The 8,871-nt window shown below is 42.1% G+C and overlaps 2 long non-coding RNA genes across 2 annotated transcripts; both read right to left on the minus strand.

Moving 5' to 3' along the window:
- Positions 1–1,870: 1,870 nt before the first annotated feature.
- Positions 1,871–3,085, minus strand: LOC123073637 (uncharacterized). Its single transcript, XR_006435714.1, has 3 exons — positions 2,821–3,085; positions 2,366–2,568; positions 1,871–2,293 (listed from the first exon to the last, which is right to left on the minus strand). It is a non-coding gene; the product is annotated as an uncharacterized lncRNA (long non-coding RNA).
- Positions 3,086–4,138: 1,053 nt separating this feature from the next.
- LOC123073638 (uncharacterized) lies at positions 4,139–6,158 on the minus strand. Its single transcript, XR_006435715.1, has 4 exons — positions 6,055–6,158; positions 5,159–5,398; positions 4,850–5,090; positions 4,139–4,769 (listed from the first exon to the last, which is right to left on the minus strand). It is a non-coding gene; the product is annotated as an uncharacterized lncRNA (long non-coding RNA).
- Positions 6,159–8,871: the final 2,713 nt, after the last annotated feature.

Here is an 8,871-nt window from a genome sequence, read left to right on the forward strand (position 1 = left end):
CCAATGTGTTTGTGTTGAATGTTATGTTTGATCACTTTTGCAACCAAGTTCTTCTTGATATATGTACACCAATTTTAAAGCAAATGTAGAGTAGCAGAAACAACCATTTCTCCCCTTTTCCTTCTTCTAGAAATCCAGTAATAGACTAATGATATAGACTGCTCTGTTTCCTTTAGATGTAGGGTCCTCCTTAATTATGATGTAGGGTCTCGTCGGGCCATCGAAGCCCCTCCGTCGTCACTCCCTCCCCCATAACTACATCCTCCTCCTTGAGTCACCGTGCCAACCCCATCCCGCGTCAGTCTGAGCGCCCGGCAGTTCCCGAGCGTTACTCACCCGGCCTCATGATGCGCGACTCCGTCACCAGCATGTCACCAGCATGCCCTTGCACCACCTCATGCATGCCTCCTTCACCGACCAACAGCGGCCACGGACGAGGTCAACAGGCACTAAGCCCTTGACCACCATTGCGTGCGCTGCTCTCCCTGCAACAGTGTATCAATTTTCAAAATGGTGTATCAATTAGCTCCGGTGTTCTACTTATGGCTGGAAAAAATTGTCTTTGATTTTTTATTTTGACCCGATTGAAATCAAGTGGTTGCAATGAAAAAGGAAATTGAATTAGATTACTTCACTATCATACTACTAATCTATTCTAAGTAGATTCAAAGATAATATAATAGAAAGACTCTAAAGTACCAAATTCTTCAAAAACACACATAAGAGAAACTTAGATAACTGTGAACTCCAAATGCCTGAACAAGGATTCAAAATTATAGAATATGCACAAGCATGAGCACAAAAACACAATTTATGGAGCCCAGGAAAGGTTTCATGGAGCAAAAATATTCTATTCTACATAATGATCTTTGCTCCTTGGGACTCATTTATACGGGTTTTTGCTTTGCTCTGACCTAGCATGCTGACCAGTCCCCCATATTTTTGTTTTAGCTCTTTATCTAGTTGTTTTTATCAGTTCGATGAAAATATATCGTCCTGCGAGTAATATTACAAACCGGTGGGGTGCTACCCCCCCCCCCAGTTATTGTTCAACAAAAATGCCTTTATTAATTCTTCTCCAAAAAAATCGTTGACAACAACAACTAACAGTCATGGATACATTTCCACTTCAAACATCTCGTTACTTGCCCGAGGTTGATGTAGAGGTCCTTGACGTCGCTCTTGAGCTCCTGGTTGCCATTCTCGAGGTCAAAGAACACCTACAGAGATATTAACCACCACAACCATTTCAAATCTTGACAAACCAAAACGAAAGAGCAATCCTATATATAGGGAAAAAACACATGAATGGCACAAAACCGGCGACGATTCCTTGTTATAGAAACTAATATGTGCACTCATTTTCTATTGGGATCATATTTCGTTGAACAAACTGTTGCTTCAGTTCAGTACACCAGTGCCACATCGATCTGTTTCACCTGATCAGTACTACAGGGTTTATCTTTGTGCAAAAAATTATAACGATGCTACGAACTTGTCGCTCTGCACCGGCTGAAAGGGCAACACGTTCCTGTCGAGGTCTGGTCCCCGGCCAGCCATTGCATGTGGAGCTGTCCCAGCCGACGCCGTCCAGGTGGAGCGTTGGTGACTCCCAGCCGAGGCTGGCCGCTTGATTTAGATGAGTTGATCCAGGTCCAACGCCGCTCCGACCTCCTCTTTAACGGGCTCCATGCCCTTATTGATGTGCCCATGCCAGTCTTAGGTGGCTGGGAGCTCAGCTATTGCCTGAATGACATGCCTGCTCACAAATTTAAAAACAGCTTGGCTAAAATGTCATATCACTTTCCGAATAAAACTTGATGAAACAGAGTTATGATAACAAAACCATGCAATGAACCAGGATTTTTTGATAAATAAAATCAAAAGTACATGTTTTACTCCAACAAGCTATACTGCAATATTTCCGGTGACTCGGTTCTATCAGCACACTGATGACATAATAGATGCATTGTTCTAAGAAATAGGTACTCAGAACTGGAAATATTACCTATTTGGTAAGTGCAAGCTTCTGCCTATGGAAGTATGGATGCTTTCTATCCATCACCACAAATGAACAGAGAAACAGGGAGCAGAAGAACCCAAAATCGAGACGCTAAATGAGAGGGATAGGGCTCACAGAAAGGGTCTTCTCATTGCAGCAGCATCGACATTTGCTCAAGCCAAATCTCTCCGGAGTTTCCCACGCCTTACTCTTCGACCGACCAGACCTCCTCCAATGGTTGCCGTCAGTTCTCGCCTCCTCATGCACCCCCTTGTATTTTGTGCTTCAGCACTGAACACGAACAGAAGATTCAGCTAGTGATACTATAGATCTAACAATTGGGAATCATATAAGTGAACTTACATCCATGCTTGACAGATCAAACCATTTCGTACCTCCTGGCAACAGTACCGAGCATCCCAAGAACCTTGCATATCATGTATGGAAGAAGAGTGAAACAGACAAAGATTTCATGACTGTGTAGCATTGGCAAGTCCCTTTTCCATGACTTCATCAATAACCGCTTCATATGTGTCCAATCCTTTGAAGTAAAGTGTACTTCCATCCTACATCGTCACCAAGAAAACATCACTTCAAGCAACAGAACGTCAACGCACCCGGATTCAGAATACACATACACTTTGTTCTAGCTGTAGAAATCTAATAGCACACTGATCAAAATAAGTGCAAGGACATAGCAAACAGGTAAAAAAGATATGAAAGACTAACTTTATCCAAACAAACAGGAAGAGGAGCAATATAAAAGGATGGGCCAGATCAAAGGGAGTTGGCTGTGGGAGAGAAGTGTCGATGATTACCACGATTCAGTTGCTAATCACCGTCGAGGATCCCAACATCGACAAACCATATCGATTCAGGAAGAGCTGGAACAATTCGTGATAGTGCTGCATCAGCCTCCCCGCTGGATGTTTTTAGTGGGAAAATACAGTATAATATGTATATCTAGTCCAGCCTAATTCTCTAGTTAATGACCTCCTTTGTTTTGTTTTATCAGATTCTATTTTAATTCAGACGATTTTATTTTACATTCAGACTGTAGTTAATTGCCTCCTTTCTCCCTCTGACCACACCATAGACAAGGATGCACTACCAGCTTTAGCGGCCAAAATTGGATCTATTGAGTCAACTTCATCACCCAGATTTTCTGAAAAAGAGCACGAAATCATAATACCATTATACAGCAGTTGAAAAAATCGTACTGGGCATGGGCCGTCTATTAGCTTTGCTAAGTATGGTGCCGTCCATTAGGCTGGCTTGATTAAGAAACTTTATACATACTACTATATATTAGTAGATGAGTTACATCTCGTAAGAAAACTAAGTTACAGGAATTGAAATCCACCACCGTAACTGTACATGTATACAATAGATGAGGCTTAGACATAAAACAAAATTAATTTTATGTCAACAGGGAGGTTCACAGGTCATCTGGATTTCTTTCATTTTTGTGAATTGGCATGTCAAGTGGTCGGACCGTTCCCCGGACCCTGCGCAAGCGGGAGCGATGTGCACCGGGCTGCCCTTTGTGAATTGGCATGTCAAGCAGGAGTGACGTGACAAACTAATAAACATGTTCAGTGACGTATCACAAATGCAAGGTAAGAAAACAAAAAATATTACTAACCAAGTTTACTAACTATCATTCGAGTTTGCCTGCACTGGAGGAAATGTTGCAGTATGATTCCTTGAGTTAGAAGCAGATAAAGATAATTGATTATCCACTACAAAATCTCTAACCACTGCACACATGCAATGATGGTTAGTAGGAATACACAATTTTATGACCTGTAACATTACTACAAGGTTCGTTGGTCAATGTCCTTCCAGAATATGAACTTGAATTGTGTGGGTGCATATTATGACCTGTAAAAGAATGACACGGATCATCCACCATATAGATATCCATACATCTACCTGGATCCATTTATGACTGACTACGAAAGTAAATGTCACATAAAGGACAAGGAGCAGTACAGAAAAACCATTCAACAAGTATATGTATTTAACATAGGTGTATATTAAGTTATTAACTGCAGAGCAACTTGGTAGTTAAGCAGCTATGCAAACTTGCTAACTTAAGTTTCTGTTAGCAAATGTTCGTACAGTTTTAGAAAACCTTGGGAGTAGTTGATAGGAGTTCATCTTGCTAATTACAAATATTCCAGACTACACTGCGAAAGGTGAAACTTGAATTACTAATACACTGGCAATCCTTTCAGTAATAAGATATGAACGAATAAGCAGAAAACTAATATTTCCTTATTTCCTTGTATCAAGACAGCAGACTCATGACTTACCATGGTACAGAACAAGAAACTTGTCAGCGTTAATTTTAAGTTAATAGGCAAAGCTCACAAGTCATCAAGATTTTATTTCTTTTGTATGTTCACCTTATAAGTATGTTCGCCTTATAAGTATCAAGAAACTTGTTTGCTAACCTGAATATAATTCTCAACTGATGGCTAAAATGGCAGGCAGAGAAAGAGCATATCTGAACAAAATACCTGGTAGAGCACCCTACAACAAACCTCCAAAATGTTTAGCGGCATTCGATCATTTCACAGTGCCTACAGAAATAAAATCGAAATAGTAATCAGGACAAAATCTTTTTTGCAGAAGTGCACTCTAAATTCAGATATAACGTTTTCAAAAATCCAGTGATGCTAAAGAGGACATATCTTGCACATATTTGAAGAAGCCACCATCATCCCGTATTGGTCATGGCAGTGAGAAACAATCAGAAGTCCTAAAACAGAGTAGGATCTATTAGAGAAAATTTGAAAAGGTGTGTTAGTATGTGACCATAAAATAAGGTTGTAGACAGACCAGGAATACTCGTTTAGATCATCATAATTACACCGTGTTGAATGTGGTGTTTTTCCATGCTGGATTTTTTCTGACTCCTACCAAATATAAGAGAACCATCTCCATTACCAAGAAGCTTCTTGCTTTCTTTCAAGAGTATGTGTTCGACCCAAAGGAATTTTTTTCCGCATCATTATCGGAATCCACTCCCCTAATCGCCTTTCTCTGTATCTATCTTTAACATATTTGCTAGCCCTTAAATCTGTAGGGAAATTAGACGCAAACTATGACAGAGAAGTGTGAAACACAGTCACAACAGAATTAGCTCACCCCTTCATACTGCTGTAGAGTAGAGTATTTATATATGATATCTGGTTAGTGTAGTAAGCTGATCTTTAATTCCAAAGGCAAGTGGACCATCGGCATGTGGTTCTGCAAAAATCATCACTGAAGCAATCATATCACAAATCCATGAACTGTCATCTGTACAACAAGAACAAGGAAAAAAGGACCACAAATGGGTATCCAACTCGGCCAGCAGTGGCGACCTTATACATTGTTCAAATCAACCTGCATATATAATGAACAACAATATAATTTATTTATAAACAAAATTATGAGCAGCCAACAGACACTTAATCTTTTTAGAAACTGGAAAGTTTGATTTCATAACATAAGTGTGTTCTTTCATAAGGCACAATATCTGAAGCATTTCAATCTATACTTCAAATAACAATAGCCAACACCGTGACTAATAGTATATCAGGGAAGAACATTAGGTTCATTTTTTTCATGAGGCAACAAAAATATATGATAAATATCTTCCTGCGTATTAGCAACAGGAGGGATATAAATAAGCATACAAGTTGTACTCCAGCTTAGATTGCACCATACACCTCCATTAGTCATAAAAATTAGGAATAGTGCAGCCTGTTTTGACGATGGAAAATACAAAATCTTTGTAGTCAATAAAAATCAATATATAGAGTGAAAAACGAGGCAAACTCATTCTGTAACTTCTTAAGCTTCAGCTCCCCAGATTTGTACTAAATCCCACCTCAACAGCCCAAAATTACGACCATGTTGAACTGTTCCATCTCAACAGCCCAAAAATACTAAATCCCATCAAAAACTACATGTTGAACTGTTCCAAAGCACCATTAATCAGAACATGTACAAAGAAACAAAGGAGTGATCAACAGCCAAAAATAGGCTAAATTACGAACCTGAGAATCAGGTCATGGGGTTCAAGGGGAAACTCCTTCGCGCCCTGCTGGCGGGAGTTGAGCACGACCGTGGACTCACCAGGGTCGTCGAAGCTGCAGAACCTGCTGCTGCTGCTGCTGCTTGACATCGCGCTCTTGTCCCTTGCAAAGTATTATTCTGAACACTCTGCGAAACGCCCGTCTGAATTTCCATGATGGCACGAAACTAAATGTAAGTAATATTGCTCTAGGAAATACAGGAGTACTCCAAGAGTGCTCTGTTCATCTGATGGATTGTGCGTGTGCCAAGAGCCAGGCCAAGATGCACATTTAGTATGCATAGGAATAAAAAAAGAAACATACTTTCAATTTCAATGGGATCCCTCGGGAAGTTCCTTTGTAGTAGAACATACATTTACTCGAAGATTTCCCTTTTACTTTTCGAACCAGGATGTAAAATCATTTTCAACGTATTAGTTGTCTTTATCTTCTCCATCAGATCCAGCCACATATACATGAATGAACAAGTGCCGTAGTGAATTCTATAAATTACAAACTATTTGAAGGTTGAAGCGCATAAATCAAGTGATTGTTATGCGTGCAATTAGACACTGGAGCAGATGATGTACTACCCAAAGCCAAGCCTCACATCATTTGTAGAAACTGCAAGCCAAATCAAACAACAACAAAATTGAAGAGCACCATTTACCTCTGAATGGCAAGCATCCCCTCTTGAAAAAGCTGATCCAAGTTGAGGTAGCCCAAGAATCCACATGCGTTGTGGTGAAGAGGAGGTAGGTTGGCAGCCCCATCGCCTTGTCCACGTGCACCGCAGATCCTATGACACCGTCAGCGATAACACGGATCACCGGTAGAACTCTGTTCGTCCTTCCGTGCCTCCCGACAAGCTCCGACGCGTGGTGTCGTGCTCGGAATGAGGGAGCTGGGCAAGCGGCCTATGCGTTGCTACGGACGGCGGCAGCGGCGGCCCTGAGAAATTGCAAACATAACATATTACAAAATGGAAGGCAATATAGTAACACCCATATTAGCATCCTGACACATGGAACTGGGAAATTGAGGGACATGTACAGTAGCTACAATACCATACTTACCAGTCAGATTAGCATAACCCACCAGTCAGATTAGCATAACCTACATCTATCTAAATGACAAGAAATTTAGGCTAAAATACTTTAGGATAAACTGGAAGGCAATATAGTAACACCCATATTAGCATCCTGACACATGGAAGTGCGAAATTGAGGGACATGTGCAGTAGCTACAATACCATAACTTACCAGTCAGATTAGCATAACCCACATCTATCTAAATGACAGGAAATTTAGGCTAAAATACTTTAGGATAAACTGGAGACATTAAAAGATAGTTCTGCAAGGCTCACCTTAAATAGCAGTACTTACGAAGCAAGATAGCATGTCTTGAAGATTCATCTTGTATGCACCTAGTAGCAGATATTCCGAACATGTACCGAAAACATACAGAGAGAACTGTGAGTTGCATATTCCTATAGGTAAATGCAATGGCTTACAGTACAAAACATGTGTACTACCGTCAATGCTATCTCCAGAAGGTGTTGCATTGCCAATGTGTTAGTGATAACGCATAGCAATATGAATAAAGGCATACAACAAGAGGAAAACGAGGAGAAGGCCGGGGTACACTCCTCCATGGATCTGGCAGCAACGACTGTGGCTACCTCGCTGGCGTCGTCGGCGGTGGCCGGGAAGCTCCGCCGGTTGTGGCCACGGCCAGATCCGGGGAGCACGGTGACGGGAGGTCGGGGAGGGAGAAGAACGGCGGTGGTGGAGGTCCCCTTCCGTCGGTCTAGCGACGTGCAAGATCCATCCGAGAGGAGGTCGATGGAGGTGAGGGCCGGCCGGCTTCAGCGGTTGCGGACCTCGGCGGCGACCTGGAGGCGGCGGTGTGTCACAGTCGCAACCTGGAGGCGGCGGCTCCTCTCGGTCCTCAGCCGCAGCGGCTAGTCTCGGATCTCGGTGGCGGCTCCTCTCGGTCCTCAGGCGCGGCGGCTACTCACGGACGTTGGCGGCGACGCTGTGACCTGCAGTTGCGTCAGGAAGAGGACAGCGGCGGCGTTTACTCTCGAGGGGATCGAGAGGAGCCGCGTTTGGTGTCGGGTGGGTTTTTCGGGTGCGTGCGTGCGGGGTGGGGATATGACGAAAAAAAAAACCAACGAAAAAAACCGGACGAAAATGGTGGGACGAAAATAAACCCGGAACGGAGACTACCAACTCAGACATTAGGAGTAGAGATGTTACTACCTTTACAATGAGTAGTAACATAAATGTGGTAACACGCAAATCTTTATTTATTAGGTTATATACTCATATTGCATTGGGACATGTGATGTTACAGTAATTAGCTAAGTTACTCAAACTACCTCTCTCCTCATTAACTCATTGCCACATAAGCAAATTTGATAAGTTGGACTCGATGTTACTGCTGAAGTTACTCCTACTGTGGCTAGTCTTAGATGGTGGGCACCTGTGGGGTGGGGTGCTCCTCGTTTTGTCTGGTAGTACTTCTTAGAATATTCCAATATTTAATGAAGCATTCCTTCTCTTTGCTTTCAAAATACTTACGTAGCACAGTGATTAATAATTATACTCATACTACTCCTACGCAAATAATTATATTCACACATGATGACGCAACAAGAGAGCTAATGATTAATCACTGTGCTACGTACGTACTCACTAGCCGGGAGGAAGGAGGACCTCTCGTCGTGCCATCATGTGTGAATAGGTCCACACGTTGTCCCAGCTCCGACAACATCAGTTGGTTCTCACTCGAATC

The sequence above is a fragment of the Triticum aestivum genome, chromosome 3D (assembly GCF_018294505.1).
Source record: "Triticum aestivum cultivar Chinese Spring chromosome 3D, IWGSC CS RefSeq v2.1, whole genome shotgun sequence".
NCBI lineage: Eukaryota > Viridiplantae > Streptophyta > Magnoliopsida > Poales > Poaceae > Triticum > Triticum aestivum.